General features: G+C 36.0%; 1 pseudogene across 1 annotated transcript in view; it reads left to right on the top strand.

Moving 5' to 3' along the window:
* LOC143675573 (immunoglobulin heavy variable 4-39-like) overlaps window positions 1-24,307 on the top strand; it is a 39,864-nt pseudogene extending 15,557 nt beyond the window's left edge. Inside the window, exon 4 of the transcript XR_013171655.1 lies at window positions 24,006-24,307. The product of XR_013171655.1 is annotated as an immunoglobulin heavy variable 4-39-like (transcript). The remainder of the gene's footprint in view (window positions 1-24,005) is intronic.
* The last annotated feature ends 1,350 nt before the right edge of the window (window positions 24,308-25,657 follow it).

The raw sequence follows: 25,657 nt of genomic DNA, 5'->3' as shown, positions 1-25,657 counted from the left end.
GCCTCTGGATACAGCGGCAGGACATTTCAGGCTGCAACTGCCCCAGGCATAGGCAGAAGTGAACTCTTTTGGGGGCTTATCTGGAGCTTGTGACTTCCCCAGGGGAGGGGTGAAGCCCCACTCAAGTGGAATCCCTCCATCAAGGAATTCAGACACAAGGGCTTGGTAATTTAAAGCCATTAAAACCAGCCTACAACCTCTCCTCTGTCTCCACCACACCCCCAGCAGGGAGAGTCCACCAAAATTAAAGGTACCGCATCATCTTATGCTGGTGGGACCTGCAGTCAGACAAGCACCACATACCAGGCAGGATAAGAAAAACAGAGTCCAGAGGCTTCATAGGAAAGTCTTTCAACCTGCTGGGTCTCACCCTCAGGGAAAACTGACACAGGTGACTCTTTCCTTCTGATAAGTTTGGTCTGGGAAAATCTGCATGGGGTCTATAATATCTAAGTAGACCTTCCTAAGTGTGTGTGGGGGAAAGGCACCACACAAGCAGGACAAAAAACAAGAAAACAAGAACTGAAAAATTATCCTCTGTTAAAGAAAACTTAAGCTAAAGGTCCAGATAAAGCTGAATGGAATGTCAAAAAACAGATATACAACAAATTCATCCAGCAAGAAAACCCTAGATAAAAGAAGTGAAAGCAATCTCCAGAATAAACTAATTAAGGTAATTAAATGCCTAACAAATCACACTAGGAAAATTGAAGATATGACCCAGTCAAAGGAACAAACCAACAATTCAAAGGACATACAGGAGCTGAAACAATTACTTCAGAATCTACTAACAGACATGGAAAACCTCATCAAAATCCAAATCAATGAATTGAGGGAGGATATAAAGAAGACAAGGAAAGAACAAAAAGAAGAAACTGAAAGTCTGAAAAAACAAATCACAGAACTAATGGGAATGAAAGACACAGTAGAAGTGATGGAAAAAACAATGGAAACCTACAATGGTAGATTTCGAGAGACAGAACATAGGATTTCTGAACTGGTGGACAGAACATCTGAAATTCGACAAGAAATAGAAACTATAAGGAAAAAATGGAAAAATATGAGCAGGGACCCAGGGAATTGAAAGACAATATGAAGCACATCAATATACGTGTTGTGGGTGTTCCAAGGGAGTAGAGAAGGGAAAAGGAAGAGAAAAACTAATGGAGGAAATTATCACGGAAAATTTCCCAACTTTTATGAAAGACTGAAAATTACAGATCCAAGAAGTGCAGCATACCCCAAAGAGAATAGATCCAAATAGAAAGACATACCTCTCTCTTCTGTCTTCGTATCTGTCTCTAGTGTTCCCTTTAGTATTTCTTGCAGAGCTGGTCTCTTGGTCACAAATTCTCTCAGTGATTTTTTGTCTGAAAATGTTTTAATTTCTCCCACATTTTTGAAGGACAATTTTGCTGGATATAGAATTCTTGGTTGGCAGTTTTTCTCTTTTAGTAATTTATATTATCCCACTGTCTTCTTGCCTCCATGGTTTCTGCTGAGAAATCTGCACATAGTCAAATAGAACAAACCAAGACATTTAATAATCAGAATGTCAGAGGTCAAAGAGAAAGAGAGGATCTTGAAAGCAGCAAGAGAAAAGCAATCCATCACATACAAGGGAAGCCCAATAAGACTATGTGCAGATTTCTCAGCAGAAACCATGGAGGCAAGAAGACAGTGGGATAATAGAAATTACTAAAAGAGAAAAACTGCCAACCAAGAATTCTATATCCAGCAAAATTGTCCTTCAAAAATGAGGGAGAAATTAAAACATTTTCAGACAAAAAATCACTGAGAGAATTTGTGACCAAGAGACCAGCTCTGCAAGAAATACTAAAGGGAACACTAGAGACAGATACGAAGACAGAAGAGAGAGGTGTGGAGAAGAGAGTAGAAAGGAAAACTATGAGTAAAGGTAAAAAGAAAGAAAATTAGATATGACATATGAAATCCAGAAGGCAAAATAGTAGAAGAAAGTACTATCCATGCAGTAATAACACTGAATGTTAATGGATTAAACTCTCCAATCAAAAGACATAGTCTGGCAGAATGGATTAAAAAAAAGGACCCATCTATATGCTGTCTCTACTCAAAGGACACGAGGCCAAGGACACAAATGGACATTTACACACCAATGTTTATAGCAGCATTATTAACAATTACCAAGAGATGGAAATAGCCAAAATGTCCATCAACAAACAGTTGGCTAAACAAACTGTGACATTTACATAATATAGAATATTATGCAGCTGTAAGACAGAATAAAGTTATGAAGTATGAAACAACATGAATGGACCTTAAGGACATTATGCTGAGTGTGATTAGCCAGAAACAAAAGGACAAATACTGTATGGTCTCACTGATATGAACTGACATTAGTGAATAAACTTGGAAAATTTCCTTGGTAACAGAGACCATCAGGAGATAGAAATAGGGTAAGATGTTGGGTAACTGGAGCTGAAGGGATACAGATTGTGCAACAGGACAGAATATAAAAACTCAGAAATGGACAGCACAATATTACCTAACTGTAATACAATTATGTTAGAACACTGAATGAAGCGGCATATGAGAATGATGGAGGGAGGAGGGCTGGGGCATAAATGAAACCACATAGAAAGATAGATGATGAAGATTTGGATGGTGTAATCTAGGAATGCCTAGAGTGTATAATGATAGTGACTAAATGTACAGATTTAAAAAATCTTTTTGGATGAGGAAGAACAAAAGAATGTCATCACTGCAGTGTGCTGAAAATAGACGGTACATAATATTTTAAAATTTCAACTAATGTGTGAGACTAAAGCAAAAAATGTTTATTTGGTACAAATCTATCCTTTGACTAGTGCATCTCCTAATATAACTTATGTGGATAGTTGATTGAACACCTTAAGTACATGGAACTTTGTATAGGACATGACATTTTGTTGGTTTGTCCAGGTGATGCCCTGATGAATTCCAGAGTGATTTAATCAAAGTCCCCTTCGGGGAATGGTGAGAAAGGGGGAAAACTCAACTTCCCCATGTTGAATTCTTGATATTCTCACAAGCGGTGTGGACAACCAAAGCTATAGGCTGAGCTCCCAGACTTGGGGTTTGTTCATATGAAACTTAACCCCACAGGGGATAGGTCAAGCCTACTTAAAATTAAGCCTAAGCGTCACCCCCAAGAGAACCTCCTTTGTTGCTCAGATGTGGCCTCTCTCTCCAGCCAACACAGCAAGCAGACTCACCACCCTCCCCCTGTCTATGTGGGACTTGACTACCAGGGGTGTGGATCTTCCTGGAAGCATGGGACAGAAATCCCAGAATGAGCTAAGATTCAGCATCAAGGGATTGAGAAAACCTTCTCGACCAAAAGGGGGAAGAGTGAAATGAGACAAAGTGTCAATGGCTGAGAGATTCCAAACAGAGTCGAGAGGTTATCCTGGAGGTTATTCTTATGCATTAAGTAGATATCACCTTGTTATCCAAGATGGAATGGAGAGGCTGGAGGGAACTGCCTGCAAATGTAGAGCTGTGTTCCAGTGGCCATGTTTCTTGATGATGATTGTGTAATGATATAGCTTTCACAATGTGACTGTGTGATTGTGAAAACTTTTGTGTCTGATGCTCCTTTTATCTACCTTGTCAACAGATGAGAGGAACATATGGAATAAAAATAAATAATAGGGGGAACAAGTGTTAAAATAGATTTAGTTTGAAATACTAGTTATCAATGAAAGGGATCAGTAAGGGGTATGTCCTGTAATTTTTTTTCTGTTTGTTATATTTTTCTGTTGTCTTTTTATTTCTTTTTCTGTATTTATGCTAATGTTCAAGGAAATGATCATGACGATGAATATGCAACTATGTGATGATATTGTGAATTGCTGAGTGTATGTGTTGGGAATGTTTGTTTCTTGTATCTTTTTAATTAATAAAAATTTTTAAAAAGAACAACTCAAAGAATCAAATACTTGGGAATGAACTTAACTAGGGATATAAATGAGCTGTACATAGAAAACTATATAACATTGTTAAAAGAAATCAAAGAAAGTCTAAATAGGTTGATAGATGTTATCTGCTCATGGATAGGAAAGTGGAATGTAGTTAAGTTATCAGTTTTTCCCAAATTGATCATCAGATTCAATGTAGTACCAATCAAAATACTACCAGCCTACTTTGAAAGCTTGGAAAAGATACTTACTAAATTCATCTGGAATGGAAAGAGAACCCAAGGAGCCAAAAGCATCCTAAAAAGGAAGAACAAAGTGGGAGGTCTAACACTTCATGACTTTAAAACTTATTATAAAGTCACAGTGGTCAAAACAGCATGGGACTGGCACAAAGATAGAAGTATTGACCAATTGGATTTGAATCAAGAGTTCAGAAATAGACGACCAATCAATGGTCAACAGATTCTTGACGAGACTCCCAAATCCTCTGAATGAGACAAAATAGACTTTTCAATAAATGGGCATGGGAGTACTGGATATCAATAGCCAAAAATTGAATGATGAATCTTACCTTACACACTGTACAAAAATTAACTCAAAGTGGATCAAACATAAATATAAAAACTAGTATCATAAAACTTCTAGAAGAAAATGTAAGGAGACATATGCAAGACTTAGTCAAAGGAGGTAGCTTCCTAAACACAGTAACCAAATCACAGACAGCAACAACAGCAAAGTAGATATATGGGAACTCTTCAAAATCAAATTCTCCTGCACCTCAAAGGACTTTGTCAAATAGGTGAAGAGACAGCCAAGTTAATGGGAGAAAATATTAGGAAATCACACATCTAACAAAGGTTGCTATCCTGTATACATAAAGAAATCATACAACTCAAAGACAAAAGAACAAACTATCCAATTATAAAGTAGACTAACAATATGGATGGACATTTATTTGACAAGAAAATGTAGATTGCTTAAAAGCACATGAAGACATGCTTATTTTCATTAGCTGTAAGAAATGCTGATCAAGACCACAATAAGACACCTCCTCAAACTTATAGAATGACTGCTATTAAACAAATAGGAAACTATACATATTGGAGAGGATGTGGAGAAATTGGGACACTTATGCACTGCTGCTGGGAATGTATAATGGTATTGCACTCTGGAATATAGTATGGCAGTTCCTTAGGAAACTAAATGTTGAGTTGCTCTATGAAGCAGCAAATAGCACTTCTTTGTATATATCTAGAAGAGCTCACAGGAATGACATAGAAAGACATTTTCACACCGATGTTCATAGCAGCATTATTCACATCACCAAAAGATAGAAACAATCCAAATGCCCATTAAGAGTTTTAGCGGATTGAAAAATGTGGCTATATTCATACAATGTAATATTATGCAGCTGTAAGATGAAATGATGTTCTGAAGCAAATGATAAGAAGGATGAGCCTTGAGGACATAATGCTGAGTGAAATAAGCCAGATGCAAAAGCACAGATATAGTCTGTCTCCACTTCTATGACCTTGGTAAAGGTAAAAGCTGAAGCTCTTAATATAGAATATAGGAAACTTAGAGATACATAGAAGCTAGAGATAGGTGAATGGTTAGCTAATGAGGTTGAACTCAAACGTAAGAGAATAGATAGATAGGAAGATTATTCTCCAGTGTGTCTATAAGTAATATTACCACATTGAAGATAAACAAGATTAAAAGGGGTTGTATGGACATATATGGCACACTGATTAACACTAGAAATAGAAATTAGTTCTTGCAAGAACTGCTTCAAAGGTCTGATTCATGTACAAAGCCAGGGTACTGGGAGAGAAATCCTATTGTCTGCTATGGGCTATGTTTAATAAGAAAAATCAGCAGCATCATAGCAACAGCAGGGGTAAATAGTGGGGGGATGGAAAATAATTAAAGGGAGGGTAGGCCATGGTGACTCAGTGGCAAAATCCTCTTCACTTACCATGCCAAAAACCCAGGTTTAAATCCTGGTGGCTGCCCATGAAAAAAAAAAGAAGGGAGGTTTAGATTTCTTATTTGGTAAGAGTGTGTTTATGGTATATATTTCATTTGGGAACAATGATGTGATCTAAAATTGAGAGTGTTGATGAACTATTGACTTTGGGCATTGTACATGATGCCTAACGAATGCAGGTGGCTGAAAGTTGCACCAAATAAGAAGTAGATTGGTGGACGATGGTGTATACATGTGTTTGAATATTGTGTTGCTTCAAAAAGGAATGAAGTTGTGAAGCATGCAGTGACATGAATGAACCAGTGGGACATTGGTCAGGCAAAATAAGCCAGAAACAAAAGAACAATTATTGTATGGTCTCCTTTAGAAAATGCTTATAAGAAAACAGAGGCCTAAATTATAAGATCTTATAACAAACACATCTAGTACGAAGGGATAATTATAACTTCTGGATTTGGGGTGGTTGTTTTAATGTCTATAACCTGATATTTAAGCATAAGAATGAAGCTGATCAGGTCAAATTAAAGTAATTTAGAACACGGGGTAAGGAATACATTATCTATATTTTAGAACCACACCTACTCTTTGAGATCAAAGAAAGAAAGAATTATTTTGTCCTGAATCTAAATTTTAGGTAGCACATAATCTAACTCACCCTTTCTGGATAGCTCATTGAACAACTGAAATACAGGGAGTGCAGAATAAGAATGAGGGCCTTCAATCCTGTAGAGCATAATGTAATGTCTGGATGCATTCCAGAGCATATTAAGCAGACAATCAAAAAGTATTGTTAATGTCCCTTGAAGTATGGGTGAAAAATATGAAATTATTTAATTTTACCACCAGGGAATCCCCTGATACTGTGTCAAACATTAGGGACACCCAAATCAATAGGCCAAGCCCTTGGTCGTGCATCTCACTCTTATGAAGCTTATGTAGGTAGCAGAGAATCTTAGCCTACCTATAGGTATGCCTAAGAGTTTCTTCTGGAGGACATCTTTTACTACTCAGACATAGCCTCACTCTCTCTAAGACCAACCTGCGTGGGAAATCATTGCCTTCCCCCCTCCATGGGACACACATGGGACATGACATCCAGGGGTGAATCTCTCCTTGGTGGCATGGGATATGACTCCCAGGGATGAGTCTGGCCCTGGCACCATGGGATCAACAATTCCTTCCTGGCCTAAAACGGTGAAAAGAAGTGGAACTAACAAAGTATCAATGGCTGGGAGAATTCAAATAGATTTGAGAGTAATCTGGAGGTCACTCTTATGCACATATCAGTTAGACATTGCTACCTATCATAACATGCCAGATCCCAAACAAAACATTCCAGACAATCATAAAGAACATGTAAGGCAATATATAAGATTTTACAGAGATTCCATGCACTGCAGTAAATTTCCTGAAACCTACAGCATTCTGATGGGTCCCTGTACCAGATAAGTCCAGAAATGTAGAAGGCTCAACTTGTCCTCTCCAGAACATCAGTTAATTCCATCTATATGGAAAACTATAGGAAAAAATTTCCTTCCAACAGGAAAAATTTAGAATGGCTATAGTCCAAATACCCCTAAAGAGTAGACTAGATGAAAAATGATGGTAAGGTTACACAGAGAATGTAGGATTTAACAAATGAATATAATTGATGAATCATTAAATTGATATTTCTTTTAGTTTCCAGTATCTTAGAGCAGCTAGAAATGAAAATCAAAAATATTGGAATTGCAATTCATACCAAGCTCTGAAACCTGTCAACAATTGCATTGTACTTTGAAATTTACTGCTTTTATGTGTATATGTTATTTTTCACAAAAAACGAAAAAAAGTCAATTGTGATGATAAAAAATATTTATTCCTTCTAGCCTTCTATATTATGTAGCAGCTAGAAGGAAAACTGTGAGTAGATCATATGGTAATCTATGACAAACTTTGGGATCTATTATGTAACTACTTTTTGAAGAGTGCTTATGTATGGAATCCATTTTGACAGCTTACTTTCTTACATGTAGTCTGTTTGTTTTACTTGTAAGAATACTAGGAATAATTTCTTACATATCAATATCCCCAAGCTGAGAAGCAAATTTCTTTATAATACCTCTAGAAATTGGGAACAACTGAAATGTCACTTACCTGGTTAATTAATAAACAAATACAGGCATATATATGTACTGAAATACTATCTCTTCAAATCAATGAATGTTTGAGAGTCAGTAATACATAAGAATGGATAATGATAAGTAAGCTGAGTGAAAAAAGTTAAACAAATAAAATCACATCATATATTATTCCATTTATCAAAATTCTAGAATGATAACTAATCTCAAGTAGCACAAATATCAGGACCAATCTTGTAGTGGAGATTGGTTGCTGCTACAAAACATAGAGATTTGCTCAGCAAAATTATAGAGGAAACTAATAAAAATTATTCAATAAATCCCACAAAACTATTTAAATTCTGTGAAATGGTCCAAAAAACAAACAGCAAATGACCAAACATCTGTGAAAATTTAGTAAAAATAAATGTCTCTGCTCTTTGAATCAAGAACATCCCTTTCTGCAACTAAATTAAGAAGGTGATTAAAGAAGAGCTTCCTCCCAGATTGTTGCAACCAAGTCACAGGGCTCCTTTTCCCATTCAGTGCCCTGAAAAAGAGGCCTTTCTTCCAGGAAGATCAGGATATCAACAGGTCTCATCCTGACATAGAACTCTGAAGCCAAGTGCAGAGTGAGTATAAGCAAGAAGTAGTTTTTCCTGTATTCACGTAAAACCCATTGTGCTGGTTTGAAAGGATCTATGTACCTTAAAAAGCCATGTGTTAATCAAAATCCTATTTCATAAATGCAGAATGATCCCTGTTCAACACTGTATGCTTCAATTTGTAATTAGATCAACTCCCTGGAGGTGTAACTCAATCAAGAGTGTTTGTTAAGGTAGATTAGGTGTAGACATGTCTCCACCCATTTGGATGGGTCTTGATTAGTTTACAGGAATCCTACAAAAGTGGAAACATTTTACAGATGTGGGAGAATCTGAGAGAGCAGAATGGCATAGCCATGAGAAGCACAGTCCACCAGCCACCTTTGTAAATGAAGAAGGAAAACACCTCCCGGGGAGCTTCATGAAAGGAACACAGGAGAGAAACCTAGCAGATGATGCTGTGGTCACCACAAGGCTTTCCAGAAGAGAAAGAAAACCTGAACCTGTTCACCATGTGCCTTCTCACCCAAGAAATAAACTCTGAACTCCATTGGCCTTCTTGAACCAAGGTCTCTTTCCCTGGAAGGCTTAGATTGGTTATTTCTATAGACTTGTTTAACTGGGACATTTTCTTGGTCTTAGAACTGTAAACTAGCAACTTACTAACTTCCCTTTTTAAAAGACATTCCATTTCTGGTATATTGCATTCCATCAGCTAGCAAACTAGAACACCCATTCATGCAATTGAGTATTAATCTTGGTGTAGACACCCTGACAACATCCCATCTTGGCTCAAAAGGCCATGGTTTCAAGTCAAGAGTGACAAGACTGGAGGATTTCAGTATTTTCCCCCTCCTTTACCAAAATCTTTGTTCCTAAGCTGGGGGTATTTCTCATAGTGAGCATGTGCTTTTCCATCCTCAGCTTCTTAGTTCTGTTCTAAGGTTTTGGCTTGGGTGAGGGGAAACAGGTATTAAAGTAGGTGCTTCCATAGGCAGATACTTCCCAAAGAGGCTGTCTTCATTTGACCAGAATTGGAAGAAGTTTAAATTAGGGACTCTCTCACAAATGATGTACATTGTGGTGAAGTGAATTGAAACAAGCTACTACACCCAATTAAGACAAAGACTATACCGAAAAGCAGATAGGTTACAATTGAAAACTGAGAAAAACAAAAAAACAAAAAAACTCTTGGGTTAGGAAAAAAGCACCAAATGCTGACTTCAAAATGAAACATCAAAAGTACCCTAAATTTGATAAGATAAGAATGCAGATTAATTAAGGACTGAGGGTATAATTGTAACAAATGGAGCAATTGACCAAAAATGATCCATGTTTAACAACGTTTTAATGTGGCCAGAGAAATTGCTGAGAGAGTACTCCTAGTAAAGCAGCTGTATTTATTCCCTAGTAAAGGGAATAAACAGATTTGTAACTCTCTTAGGAGGAATATCAGAGACATAATAAAGTACTGTAGGAATACTTCACTGAATTTTTGCAGTCAGTACCTACCAAATATACAGGCAAACAAGGTGCGTGGGGTGTACCTGGAGTTGCTCCAATACGCTATCAACACTGCCTGATTTCAAATGAAATTTTGGCCTATACATAGATGCAACAGAAATTTTCTATGGAAATACACATATTTCATATTTAACAAAGGAAAATAAGAAAGTGGATATTATAAATATTTCCATAAATCTAAAGGAAAGCTTGATGAGAATTTAAGGAAGATATAAGAAAATTTCATACCTAATATATAGTATCAATTAATAGGTAGATATTTTAAGAGAATCAGATGGAAATTCTGGAGATGAAATTTCCAATAATTTTTTTTTAATTAGAAGACATGTTCAAATATGTTTTTGAAATGACAGACTATCAGAATGATTAGAATTCCCAATTAGGGGTTGGAATCCGAGTGAATGCATTACATCTGTAATTATGTTTACAAGAAACTCTTTAAATATTATATGCTAATAAATTGGACATCTTAGATGAAATGGAAAAAAATCCTAGAAATACACAAAATAGAGAAACTAAGTTCAAATTAAATAAATAATCTGAATAGGCATATAAGAACTGAAGAGATTGAGTCACTAATCACAACCACCCATAAAGAAAGACAAAGGTGCATATTGCTTCACAGCACTATATTACCTCTCATTAAAATAAAAAAAATCACAATTCTTCACAAATATATTTTCTATATTTCAAAAAATGGAACACTTCCCAATTGATTTTCTATGGCCCATGTATACTAAAACTAAAACCAGAAAAAGTCATCAAAACAAAATAAAAGAAGATACTAATGTATCCTAAGAGTAGGGAACAATTTTCTCAACAAAACTTTAGATTGAAAAATTTAGTTAGATATAAAATAATTTTGAGCTCTTGTTGAATGCCATTTGCCCAGAAATGAATGGCTGATTTATTATGCATTAATTTAATTAATATTATGTTTTAAATGAATAGAATACAAAATAAAACTGCGTGATCATCTACTGAGACAGGACATATATGATAATAAAGCCAACATTCATTTTATGATAAAAATACCCAACAAACTAGGTATAGAAGAAAATTATTTAGATTGGCAAAAAAGCTGACAAAAACTGGGAAGTAACATCATTCTGAATGCTGGAACGCATAATACTTTTTCCCAAGATGAACAGAAAAAGATGGTATGTCAGTTCTGGTCACTTCTATTTGACATTGTTCTAAAGGTTTAGGGAAGAACAGGGGAAGAAAAAGAAATAAGATATATTGAAAAGGCAGAAGTTAAATGATCTTGTTTCAAAGTGCATGTAAGCTTTTAAGAAAATCCTCAGGAATCCAAAGTATCTGTTGGAACTAATAAATGACTTCAGCAAGTTTTCAGAACTCAAGTTAAATAAATCAGTTGCATTTCCATACACTCTTTATGAATATTGTAAGATTTAAGTTAAGATATTTCCATTCAAAATAGCACCAGGAATAGACCAATAAATACTAAGGAATAAATTTAATAAAGTAGTCTTAATTTATACTCTGTAATATGTACAACGTTGCGTTCTTGCCTTGTTCCTCATCTTAGAGGGAAAGATTTCATTCTTTCTTTGTTAAGTAGGATATTCACTGTGCTTTTCATATATGCCCTTTATCATGTTAAGGATGCTTCTTTATCTTCTATTCTGTTAAATCAAGGGATGAAGCATCATGAATTACCCTTAATACTACTCATTCTCCATGAAATTAAAGTGCAGTTCCCATTATTTTATCCTTTTCATATCTGATGAATCAGTTTACTTCTTTCCATTTTTGCCATATACTGCCATGTTCAGGCTAATTCATTCCAAAGAATACCCTTGTCTTTCTGAAAACTGTGTTTCCTAAGGTGCTACATGTTAGGAATCTCCACTCCATTCACTTCCTTCTCTTAACTAAAGCAAAGTGGTCTTCCACTTCTTAAATTTCCCCTATCTATACACTGTATTATGCTCTGACAATTAAATTCAAATGTACACACACTCAGAATACCTACTAGTACAAAAGAAGTGGGAAAGGAACCTTGAAATCCCAAACCAATCTTAGTTGAATATTGCTGTACCCTTGGCAGCATTTGGTACCACTAAAAAATAAATTACATCTACAGGATTATTTGAAAAATTATGTATTACAATTACAGGTAAATATAAATGTATTTACTATGCTCAATTATTTTAGAGCTTTTGTGAAATACATGGCATGTTCATTAACCCAATATTGCAATGACATTACCTTGGTAATTTTATTAAGATATATTCACACACCATGCATCTGGTTCAAATAAATTTAGGGCACGATTAAGTTTATAACATTTTCATTACTCAAGATGAGAAATAAGAATAAAACATAAAACACAAATCCCCTATATCTCTTATATCTCCACATTGTTGACTTATAGTTCTTGCATGGAACTTTTGTTACTGCTGATGAAAGAATATTAAAATATTACAGGTAAGTCTAGACAAGAGATTGCAAGAGGCAAACCTCTCTATTATTAACTTCTTATAATAGTATCTTTCATTTGTTCTGGTTCATGAAAGAATTTCTAAATATGTTTTATATTTGTACACAAGTCACAGCCATATGATTTGCTATGTTATACAGTCCCATGTTTTACCTTCCAACTTTATTTTAACTCTAAACTTCCTCTATTGTCCACAGTCACACACTGCTCAGTATTGTTAATTATTCTCACAATAATGTGCTACAATAACCTCTATCCTTTTCCAAACATTTAAGTTCAATCTAGTTAAACATACTACACATACTGAGCAACTGTTCCCCAGTCTTTAGCCTCTTTCTACATCCTGGTAACCTATCTGTATTTTATATTTATGAGTTAACATTTTATAGTTAGTTCCTATCAGTGAGATCATATAATAGTTATGATTTGGTGCCTGGTTTATCTCACTTAACATAATGTCTTCAAGGTTCATCCACGTTCTCTCATGATTAAGGACTTCATTTCTACTTATTACAGAATAATATTCAATCATATGTATATATTATATATTGTTTATCCATTCATCTGTTGATATGCATTTCGGTCGTGTCCATCTTTTGGAATAATGTTGCTATTACATCAGTGTACAAATATCTATTTGTATCCCTTATTTCAGAACTCCTGAATATGTCCCAAGTAGTGGAAATGTCAGATAGAAAAGACTAATACGTAAGACAACTTATATTTCTGAACAAGCAACAAACCAAACCCCAAAATGGATTTAACATTGCAGATTCCCACCAGCAGCGAATAATTGTTCCTATATCACCACATCCTCTCAACAACTTGTAATGTCCTGTTTGTTTATTCACAGCCATCCTAGTTGGTATGAGATGCCATCTCATTGTGGTTTTGATTTGCATTTCATTAATTACCAATGAAGATGAGAATACTTTCACATGCTATTTAGCTATCTGCATTTCCTCTTTGGAAAAATATCTATTCATTCATTTTGCCCATTTATTAATTTAGTTATTTGTCCTTTTTTTGAGTTGCAAGATATCATTCAATATTCTGCTATCAAACCCTTATCAGATATAGGGTTTCCAAACATTTTTTCTCATCATCTTTTGCCTTTCCAATTCTTTTGACAAACTCTTCTTAAGCACTGAACTAGACAAGGTTATCCCTTCTTTCAATTGCTATTCAACATTGTGCTATAAGTTCTACAAAGGGAACGGAAGAAAAAAATTAAATAAAGGGCATAAAATTTGGAAAGCAACATTTAAAGTTGTCAATGTTTTCAGATAGCACGTTCCTACATTTAGAAAGTCCTGAAAAACAACAACAAAGCTACATGAGCTAAAAATTAGTTCAGCAAGGTGGCAGGATGCAGAACATCACACAAAATTCAATGGTGTTTCTATAAAATAGTAATGTGCTTTCTGAGGAGTTAAACAAGGAAAAACATATATTCATAAAAGCAATGAAAATAATTAAATATCCAGGCAAAAATTTAACTGAGGATGTAAAGGACTGCTACACATGGAAAATGACATATCATTGTAAAAGAAATCATAGAATTCCCAAATAAATGGAAAGATATTCCATGTCCATGGATTGGAGGGCCAAATGTTGTTAAGATGTCAAGTCTACCACAACTGATGTATAGATTCAATGCAATTCGAAAATAAATATTCCAACAGAGTATTTTTCAGAAATTCAAAACACAATTATCAGTTCTATTTATAAGGGTAATGGGCTTCAAATAGCCAAAAAGTTCTTGAAAATGAATAATCAAGTAGGAAGTCTCACACTTAATGACCTTAGAGCATATTATAAAACCACAGTGCTTAAAACACCATGACACCAGTCTAAACATAGATCTATTGATCAATGGAACAAAATTGAGAGTTCACAAATAGAACTTCATTTCTATGGTAAATTGGTTTTGGAAAAGACTCCCAAGTCCACTCAAGTGGGACAGAACAGTGTCTTTCCATAAATAGTGTTGGGAGGACTAGATATAAATAACAAAAGAATGAAAGAAGGCCCATATGTCACAACTTATACAAAAATGAAATCAAACTGGATATAAAATCATAATTATAAAATCAGTACTATAAAAAACCTGGATGTAAATTTAGGAAAATATCATCAAGATCCAATGATATGAGATATTTTCTTAGACTTTATACTCAAAGCACAAGAAACAAAAGAATAAATACATAAATTGGAACTTTTTGTAACCAAATACTTCAGTGGCCAATTGAATTTTGACAACGATTCTTCGTACACACAACTGAGAAAGAATAGTCTCTTCAACAAATTGTTTGGAAGAATTAGATATCCAAAAGTATAAGAATGAAGGAGAATGCCTATTCTTACCATATACAAAAAATTAACTCACAAAGGACTATAGATGTAAATATAAGAATTTTATGTGTAAAATCATAGAAGAAAATGTAAGGAAACATCTTCAAGATCTTATATTATGCAGTAGTTTATTTTACTATACACCCAAAGTATAGGTAACTAATGAAAAAATACATAGCATCTCCTCAAAATTAAAAAATAAATATACTCATCAAAGCACTTTAACATGGAAGTGAAATGACAGCCTAGTTAATAGGAAAATTGTCAAACCACATATTTTATAAGGATTTAATAACCACAGCATATAAAGTAATCCTCCCATTCAGCAATAAATAGAAAACAACACAATTTCAAAATAGGCAAAATACTTGAGTAGATATTACTATAAATATATAGAAATAGCCATAAAGCATATGAAAGATGATGAACATCATTATCCATTCGGGACAGTTGAATAAAAACACAATGAGATGTAATTTCACACCCATAAGACTGGCTACTATTTCCAAAAAATAGAATATTACAAGTGTTGGCAAATATGTGGGCAAATCAGAATATGCACTCATTCTTTGTAGCTAAAGGAAAATGCCATACCACTTGAGGACAATTTAGTAGTTTCCATAATGTTAAGTATAGAATTACTATATGACCCAGCAATTCCACTACTTGATATACAAATAAAAGCAATGAAAGTTAGAGCACAAATAGATATTTACACATTGATGTTCATAGCAGCTTTATTCACAATTTCGAAAAGATGAAAGCAAATTCTGTGTATGTCAAATGATGAATGGATCCAAAATATGTCCTATATACATACAAGAGGATATTGCCCAGTATTAGAAAGGAAACAAGTTGTGGTACTTAGGTCAACCTTGAAAACAACATGTTGAGTGAAATAAGCCACACACAGAAGGGCAAATATTGTATGATTTCAATGATATGAAACAATTAAAATAAGCAAACACATAGAATCAGAATCTAGAATTTAGATTACTAGGAGATGGATTGGGGATAAAGAATAGCATGTTAAGTCTTAAATTGTACAAGGTACCTATTTGGAATGATGGAAGTGCTTTGATAATGGACGATAGATATGGTATTACAACATAATAGATGATATTAAGAGCATTAATATATTAATATATATATGAATATGCTTAAATGCCAAAATGTTAGAAGTACATATATATATATATATATATATATGGTAATAATAAAAATTTCAGAAGAAATGCATGGAACTACCCTATATGAATGGTGAACTCTAATCAAAATATAGGCTTTATTTAATAGTATTAAAATAAATATGAGCTGTTATTAAATTACCTCAAATGTTCCCACCAATTTAAGTTGTTGGTGGTTGGGTGGTGTGTGAGAACCTTGCATTTTATGCATTACTGTTCTGTTAGCCCATATTATTTTTAATAAAGAACTATGGGATAAATAAAATGAATCAGGAACAAAGTGTATTGTCTAAAATTACATAATTAATAGAGTTCAGTTAATGTATTATATGAGTATATTTCTGTGAATCATCATTACAAATTTAGAATGAATATTTTTTTAAAAATGGAAAGAACTTCTTCGATCTCCTGTATTACTTAGGGTTCTCTAGAGAAACACAATCAGCGGCAAATATCCATAGATGTAAAATTCATAAAAGTGCCTTGCATAACCATGTGAACATAGATTCCAAAATCCATAGAGCAGACTGTGAAACTGGCGACTCCAATGAAGGGTTTGGATGAACACCATAGGAGAGCCTTGTTGGCTGAAGCAGGAAGAGAAACTCTCTCTTCTGAATCCCCCTTAAAAGCCTTCCAGTGATTAGATTAAGCATCACTCATTACAGAAGACACTCTTGGCAGAATTCAAATGCAAATTGAGTTTCCTCTGTTCTATCTATCCGGCTGCCTTACATGATGGGGAACATGATAAGGCCAGAAAATCCCATGAGCACCAGAAAATCCCATCAGCCACTGAAATTTTACATTGTCTCATTTCTCTTTTCCCTCTTTTGATCAATAAAGATTTCTCAGTCCCCTGGTGCTGTGTCTCTCTCATCATGGGATTTCTATCCCACATTGCCAGGGAGTTGTGCACCCCTGGGAGTTATGTTCCACATAGCTGGGGGAGGGCAGTGAATTTACCTGCTGAGTTGTCTTAGAGAAAGAAGTGACATCTGAACAACTAAAGAGGTCCTCCAGCAGTAACTATCAGGCATTCCTATAGGAAGGCTAAGCTCCTCCACTGCCTACATAAGTTTCATAAGAGTAAGTCTCAAGATGAATGGCTTCGCCTATTGATTTGGGTGTCTCTGAGTTTTGACACGTGTCAGGAAATTCCTTATTTAATAGTTCCATAGTTTTTCTTCCACTCCTCAAGGGACTTTGTCAGTATATTTTGATTATCTTCTTAATATACTCCAAGATGTATCCGGTAATTACATTAAGCTATTCATGATTAAAAAGCCTCTTTCTTATTCTGGCTTCCCTGTGTTTCAGTTGTTCAAATGAGCTATAAACATAGGTTCAGTTAGATTATGTTCTACAGAGAATTTAGGTTCCAGACCAAATAAAACTTTCATCCTTTGGTCTGTAAGAGAATGTGTGGTTCTACAATATAGACAATGTCTTCATTTCACCTGTGCTCTGAATTACTTTAACCCCGACCTGATCAGTTTCATTCTTATCTGTAAATATTAATATATATATATATATATATATTAATATTCATATATATGAAACAGCCTCTTGAAATCCAGAAATAATAATTACCATTCCAGACTAAATGTGTCTGGTATAAAAGCTTACAATCTAGGCGCCTGTTTCCTAACAAGAATTTTCTAAAGGAGACCATACCATACTTGGTCTTTCCTTTCTGATGTATTTTGTCTTAAGAAATGCTCTCCACATTCATTCACATAGTGGCATGCCTGCCAGGAATTCCCAGGAGAACAGAGAAGAAGGGGTGCCCCAGAGGATGAAGAAATTACAGACGAAAGAAGATAAGTGGGGTCAGGGGACTCAAGCTCATCAAGAGCAAGAGCCCCAAATATACTGATGTCCACATATTTATTGTGCCATTGCACAGGAACTGCTTTAGGAAGTATAACCAAAGCACTATTATTTTTGAATATCTGTCATAGCAGCAAAGCTACAAAGATGGTTCTGAGTTCCCTGTCTCAAGAACTGTTCATTTCTTTTCAGAGTGTCCCTCTTTTCATGCCTCTTCGGACTCTTGAATTAGCATCATTGAGAACATTTGTTTCTGTGGTTTGCCACATCAGCAGTGCACGGTGTGCCTATGGCCCGTGTCCTTGACTGTCAGCCAATACTCAAGCCCTCAGAGAACTGTCTCCAACACATGCGTCACAACTTCATTTCTTTTTGCAGAAGCACAACCTTTGAACATAGGTATGCACCATTGTTCATCAATCTACTTCTCAGTCAGTGCATCCTTCAGCCATCTGCATTTATCAGAAATCATGTATGGTGTGCAAAGTCATATACTTTGATCAATTCTCTTAATTTTTGATAATTTCAGTGTTCCCAAGAGAAAGGTAACCATTTAACATACCCTCACAAAATAGGAAATTTATACCTCCTCTGAAGTCTTGTGCCTCTCCCCCTTATTCATTTTTGCTGTTGGTGTGGTAGTGCTGGCATTTCATTTTTAACATAGTTTAAAGCATGCAGTGGCAGTTTTCCCCCTGTACTCTGGACTTAAACATTCTTTGCACATGAAATATACCGTCAAAGTAGTTCTTGCAAGGACTAATTCATATGTCATGTGTTAATCAGTGGGACATGTAGGTTTAATTAAACCCTTTTAATTTTGCTCATCTTCAATATGATAATATTACTTATAGACCAACTAGAGAACTGCCTTCACTTCTATCTAATCCCTTACATTTTAGTTCAACCTCATAAGCTAACCATTTATCTATCTCTACTTTCTATGTATCTCTAAGCCTCCTACATTATGTATTATAAGCCTCTGATTTTACATTTACCATAGTCATAAAAGTGGAATCAAACATTATCTATCCTTTTGTGTGTGGGTTGTTTCACTCAGCATTATGTCCTCAAGCCTTTTCCATTTTGTCATGTGCTTCAGGGTGTCACTTGACATGCTACTACATAATATTCCATCATATGTACATACCACATTTTGTTAATTTGCACACTGATGTTCATTGCAGAATTATTCACAATTGCCAAAAATGGAAACAAACCAAATGCTCATCAAGAGCATTAAATAGAACATTTTCACACCCTTAGAACTGCAAACTTGTAACTTAGCAAATTCTACTTTCAAAAAGCTGTTCCATTTCTTGTATATTTCATTCCAGCTTTTGGTAAACTAGAACAGAGTCCTTTTCGTCTCTTTTTATTGTCTTGCATTTGAAAACTAATTTGTTGGATAATAGTGTAGGTTTTCCTGCACTTCTCTGATTTTTGTTTGCATGGAATATTTTTTCCCAGTCTTTCAACTTCAACCTATTTTTGTCCTTGGGACTAAAATTAGTCTCCTGTAGACAGCATATAGACTGTCCTTGTTTTTTAATCCATTGTACCAGTCTATGTTTTTTGATTAGGGAAATAATCCATTAACATACAATGTTATAACTGCATAGGCAGTGTTTTATTTTACCCTGTCATCTTCAGGAATTTACATGCAATATCTAATCTTTTTTTTCATTTTTTCACCTATATTGATAGTCTTCATTTTTCACTCTTCTCTAGACCACTCTTTCTCCTGCTTTTTCTGTCTGCCTGTTGTGTGTCTTTTAGTATTTCTTGAATACTAAAAGAAATTGAAAAGCCAGTCCCGTAGCCACAAATTCTCTCGGTGATTATTTATCTGAAAATATTTAATCTCCCCCTCATTTTTTAAGGACAATATTGCTGGATATAGAAGTCTTGGTTGTCAGTTTTTCTCTTTTATAATCTTAAATATATCCTACCACTGCCTCCTCACCTCAATGGTTTCTACTGAGAAATCCACACATAGTCTTATTGGGTAACACTTGTATGTAATAGATTGCTTTTATTTTTGCTGATTTTGAAATTCTCTCTTTCTCCTTTACATTTGACAATCTGACTAGTAAATGTCTTGGATTATGTCTATTTGGATCTTTGTTTGGGGGGTATGCTACGCTTCTTGGATCTGAAATTTTATGTCTTTCATAAGAGATGGGAAATTGTTGGTGATTAATTCATCCACTAGTCTTCTTTTTTCCTCCTTTAAGCTTTTGTTCTCCTTCTGGGATACCCAAAACACATGGATTCATGTGCTTCATTTTTTTTTCATTTAATTCCCTGAGACCCTGCAGGTATTTTCCCATTCTTTTCCCTCTATTTTCTTTACATGTTGGATTTCAGTTGTCCACATCTTCAAATCTATTGTAGCTTTCTATTGTGTTTTTTTCATCTCTTCCATTGTGCCTTTCATTCCCATAAGTTCTATGATTTGTTTTTACAAACTTTCAAGTTCTTCTTTTTATAAACCCTATGTCTTCTTTATATCCTCCTTCAACTCAATAATTTGATATCTGATGAGATTTCCCATGTCTGTTTAAATACCCTCAATTAATTGTTTCAACTCCTGTACCTCATTTGAATTATTAGTTTGTCATTTGACTGGGTCATATGTTCAATTTTCTTACTATGATGTAAATTTTTTGCTGACATCTAGGCATTTGATTTTCTAAATTGGTTTACTCTGGAGGTTGTTTCACTCTTTATCCTGGGATGTTTTCCTGGATGGCTTTGTTCTCCATCTGTTCTTTGACACTTAGCTCAAATTTTTATCACTCTGTAGCACATAAGTTCTGGTTAACTGGCCAGAATTTTTCATTTCTTGCTCTACCTGTATGGAGCCTTACTCTTTTTTTTTGAGGTTGGTCTCCTCAGACATTACAGACCCCACTCAGATTTTCCCAGAGCAGATAGGCCCATGTCTCAGGAAGAAAGCATAGCCAGCATCAGTTTTCCCTGAGGGTGAGACCAGCAGGGTGACAGACATTCATATCAAGCCTCTGGACTCTGGGCTTTTCCTGTCCTGCCCAGCACGTGGTCCTTGTCTGCCAGTTCACAGTGACACGGTGCCCTTAGTGTCAGCAGACTCTCCCTCTCAGGTACAGGATTGAGACAGAGGTGACATTGCTTGAGTTATTCCAACCCTTGGTGTCAGAATTCCTTGAAGGAGGATTTCCACTTAAGCTTGGCCCCACGTCTTTCTTGGGGAGAACAACTTTGGGGAATTAACTGCTTTGATCTGAGTAGTTACTTTATATCTCATACAAGCTTAATTCTTCTCATGCCTAGGTCAGTGCCAGAAGATGAGAGTGCTTCCAGTGTTGTCTAATGAGCTGTTACAGAGTAGAAAAATTGAAGAAAAAAAGCCTTTTCAAAAGCTGGGCCTGTACTCCTTGGGTTTGTCAAACATGAGCATATTTTGGTAAGTAACTTTTATCATCTGAAGGATACATGTGCCCTTTATGTGGGGTCCAGTACTTTTCCAATATTTGTGCTGGTTGGTGTTTTATTTTTTCTGTGAGAGCCTCCACCTTACAGCTGGGGCAAATACTCCTAGTATCTATGCTGCTTACTATAGATTTTTATGTGCTGGGTGCCTGTTTTCAGTAGTGAGAATTTGTTAATTCCGCAATTGGAGTTGGGTTGAGCTTAGCCTTTGCTGCTAGTTAAGTCTGTTTCCTTTCTCACTGGGGAATCAGCCTGACATTCCCATGGGGGCAGGTCACTGGCCTCCACAGCTTCGAAGGCTTACAGTTCTGTGGCGACTCTTAGCCATTCCACCTGGTCCAGACTGGTGTGAGCTGTGTGTCTGGCCAGCGATGTCTCCCCACACCATTGTTCTGCTCCATTTCTTGCTATTTACTGGATGACCTGGTGGATGAACTAAATTTCACACCTCACTAAGCCACAATCATGCACCGCCTCCATGACACAAACCTTAAGGAACAGGTGGTGACTACATTTCCATCATAACAGATGCTGCCTATCATTCTAGTCACTCATCCAGGGGGTGGCTGATCACTTCTCCACAATAACCTCTGATTGTGAAGGAGAGTCAAGTCAGCATAATTGGACATGATGGCCTGTGAGGGCTTCAAGAGTCTTAGGCCTGAATCATACAACTGAAACTGGGAAAAGAAAAAATAACAACCATTAATAAGAAAAAATATATGCCCCATTCATATAACTCCATTGTGAAATTTATAGGAAAATCTCAGGAGTGTGTAATCACCAAGCAGAAAGATCCCACACGAATCTCATGGTTTTTAACACAAGCTCCATTATTGCTGGAGAGAACATCCTACAATGCAGATGTTAACACCAGATTCTGATATTCAGCCTGCAGGACAGAGGTGTGATTTGGATGTGGGAAGCCCCATGTATAAGTAGGAAATGCCCAGGTTACTCGCAGCCTCTGCTTAAGAATCTTAACAATTGATGCTGAGTGGCTCCCCAGAGAAGATCCTCTGTTTACCAAGAACTCAGAGTTCTGTAATTTTAGGACAAAGAAGCTATTATTCTATGGAGGGAGATGACTGAGTATGTGAAAATAAACTTGGAAACAGATGAATCCCACACCCAACCCCACAGAAGCTATATGACCAATGTGTTGTTTCCTCCTCTGTCATAGACACATTCCTGGTATAGCTCATCCTCTTTCAGCATCCTGACATTCCATCTAGTCCCACATGGAGACTATTGAGGCAGCACATATGGTACACAGCAGGCACGTATGAAATGTCTTATCTACCCTCATGGTATTCCACACAGCATTGCCTCTGATCAAGGAACCACTTCACAGCAAATGAAGTGTGGGAATGGGCAAATGCTATTAGAATTTTCTCATCTTACCATGTTCCCCATGATGCAGAGGCAGCTGCATTTATAGAATGGGGAATCCACAGATCTAGATTCACTCACAAATTAGCCTTTGAGAATCTATTGATCACTGGCCACTTTTTCCAGAAGTTTACCTCCGCTAGTCTGGACAACAGCTAGTCATTGGGGACAAGTGATTGAGATGAGTCTATAAAAGACAAGTTTAGATGAGAGCACATAGAACAGTTTGAGCTGCCCCATTTGCACACAGGTGCTATAAAAGATTCAGGGGCATGGCAAGTAGTATTTGGAAAACACGGTGTGAAATATGAGGACAGAAACAGAATCTTTCTGGCTCCTATGGTGAATTATAAAAGTAATAACTGTAATGAAAATATATGGCAGCACTTAAAACTTCTTAAAATGTCAAATATGAAGTAAGAACTGAGGAATTACATCACTCATGTGGATAAGGTGGCAGTAAATCCCCTTCACTCAACTGATACTTCAAAACTCAACCAGAATCCATAATACCTGCCATTGTCAGGGAAAATATATTATCGTCCATATATTTGGAATATATGCATATAAAAATACACAAGCAAACGTATATAATCCCTCAGAATAGGGGCACAGGGACTATATTTCCCGGGCTATTCTTGATCATTGGACCCAACTGACTCCTAATTCAACACATTTCTTGACTGAAGGTTAAGGAAACAGGGATTACAGTGGCTGCACACCAAATAAAGGATGGTGTGTTCTCCTAGGGTGCAGCCAGCATTCTCATCACATTTTACCTCTGAGAAAAGGACTTCCCCTCATCTCCTTTTTTTTACTAACAGAATCACCTCCCAAATGCAAATCACCACGTGGCCAAGAGATGAAACCACAGCACACATTTACTTAAATTCTGTTTCCTCCTCATTCTGGAAAATATTTCCTCACTACCATGCACCTCATCCACAAGAACATGGAAGACTTGTGGCTCTTCTTTCTCGTGGCAACTCCAAGATGTGAGTGCCTCAAGGATTCAGACATAAAGGTAATAGAGGGATGGATCTGAGCACATGATTCACTTTGGTTTTCCTTGTTCCCAGGTATCCTGTCTCAAGCGCAGTTACGGGAGTCAGGACCTGGACTGGTGAAGCCATCGCAGACCCTGTCCCTCACCTGCACTGTTTCTGGGTTGTCTTTATCTAGCACCTATATGGACTGGATCCGCCAGGCTCCAGAAAAGGACTGGAATGGGTTAGTCATATGAATAGTGGAGGAAGCGCAAGCTATAATCCAGCACTTCAGTCCCGACTCAGCATCACCAGGGAAACCTCCAAGAATGAAGTTTATTTAAAGATGAGCAGCATAACAACCGAGAACACAGGCACCTATTACTGTGCAAGAGACACAGTGAGAGGAAGTCAGGGTGATCCCAGACACAAACCTCCCCTGCAGTTACAATAGGGGAGGGCTGCAGGAGGTACTCCTGACCACCATAGGGCATGCTGTGACTGTTTTTGAGTCAATGCTGCTCTTATTAAGTATTTCTGTCACTGTTTTTTCCCCAGATGTTTCTGACCATGCGGCTGTCATGTATTTTCTTATTTCAGATCCCCCTTTCTGCAGATTAAGGTTGTTATTACATAGTGAGGAGAGGGGAGGTGGTTCTGCACATACTTTTCTTGCTGGAAACTCTCATCCCACTTTCTATGGGAAATAGAGAGTAGAGCATTAATACACAAGCAAAGGAAGATATATTGGCAATTTTGAACAAAATAGATATTTTGAATACAGAGTTAGTCATTTCTAAAAGAAGCGAAAGGAAAGTACATCCTGGAGATAAAAAGAATAATAATTGAAATTAAAAAATGCTAGACATTTGAAATGTCAGAGTTAACATAACTATTAGAATTATTAATTAGAGAATGCCACTTTTAAAAATGATCAGGAGCATTTTTTACTTTTTGTAAGACAACAATTTAGAAAGCCTGGATAAAAAGAAAGTTTGTGATAAATACACAAAATGGTCAAACAGAATAAAAAAGGAATCTTTAATTTGAATAGACATATAACAAATGAAGAGATTGAACCAGTAATCATAAATACCCATGAATAAAAGTCATAGTGAAAATAGACTCACTACTGGATTTTACTTGTCATTCAATGTGGAATGAACCACAGTCCCTCCAAATTTGAAACTATGTTTCATTAAAATAGAAGACAATGAACACGTTTTTACACACTATACAAGGCCCATTTTGCTGAATTCAAAGGAAGACTAAGTCATAAGGACAAAATAAAACAATACACCAATATCTCTTCTGGATATGGGGCCAAAATCCTAGATGAAAGACAAGATAGAAATATAGAGTAACATATTAAAATAATTAGGTGTCATAAAAAATTGGCATTTATCCTAGACATGCAAGTTTGATCTGTATGAATCAATTTAACCACTAAAATACCTGAAATCAATAGGATAATAAGTAAAATGGCATGATTGTCTGAAAAGAGATGAGAGGTACCAGGGTAGGTGCAAAAAGGTTCTGGGGAAGAATTTTTTGCCTTGCCTTGGCTACTTCTTCTTACTTCACAATCTGCAATCCCCAGATAATGGGCTCTGTGTTTTCTAAACATGTCTATGATATGCCCCAAATTCAAAGAAATTCAGTGCATCTGTGTGTGTGCGTGTTTGCATGTGTATTTCTTCTGGATTTGGATATAGGCATAAAGAGTCTTTCATCTGACTTGGTGAAGTTAATTGTCTTTTGTCAAACTCCAAAGAATTACAAGGAAAAATAGCATTACTCTTCC

This window comes from Tamandua tetradactyla, chromosome 3 (assembly GCF_023851605.1).
Source record: "Tamandua tetradactyla isolate mTamTet1 chromosome 3, mTamTet1.pri, whole genome shotgun sequence".
NCBI classification, from domain to species: domain Eukaryota; kingdom Metazoa; phylum Chordata; class Mammalia; order Pilosa; family Myrmecophagidae; genus Tamandua; species Tamandua tetradactyla.
This window is presented reverse-complemented; position numbering and strand designations above follow the sequence as displayed.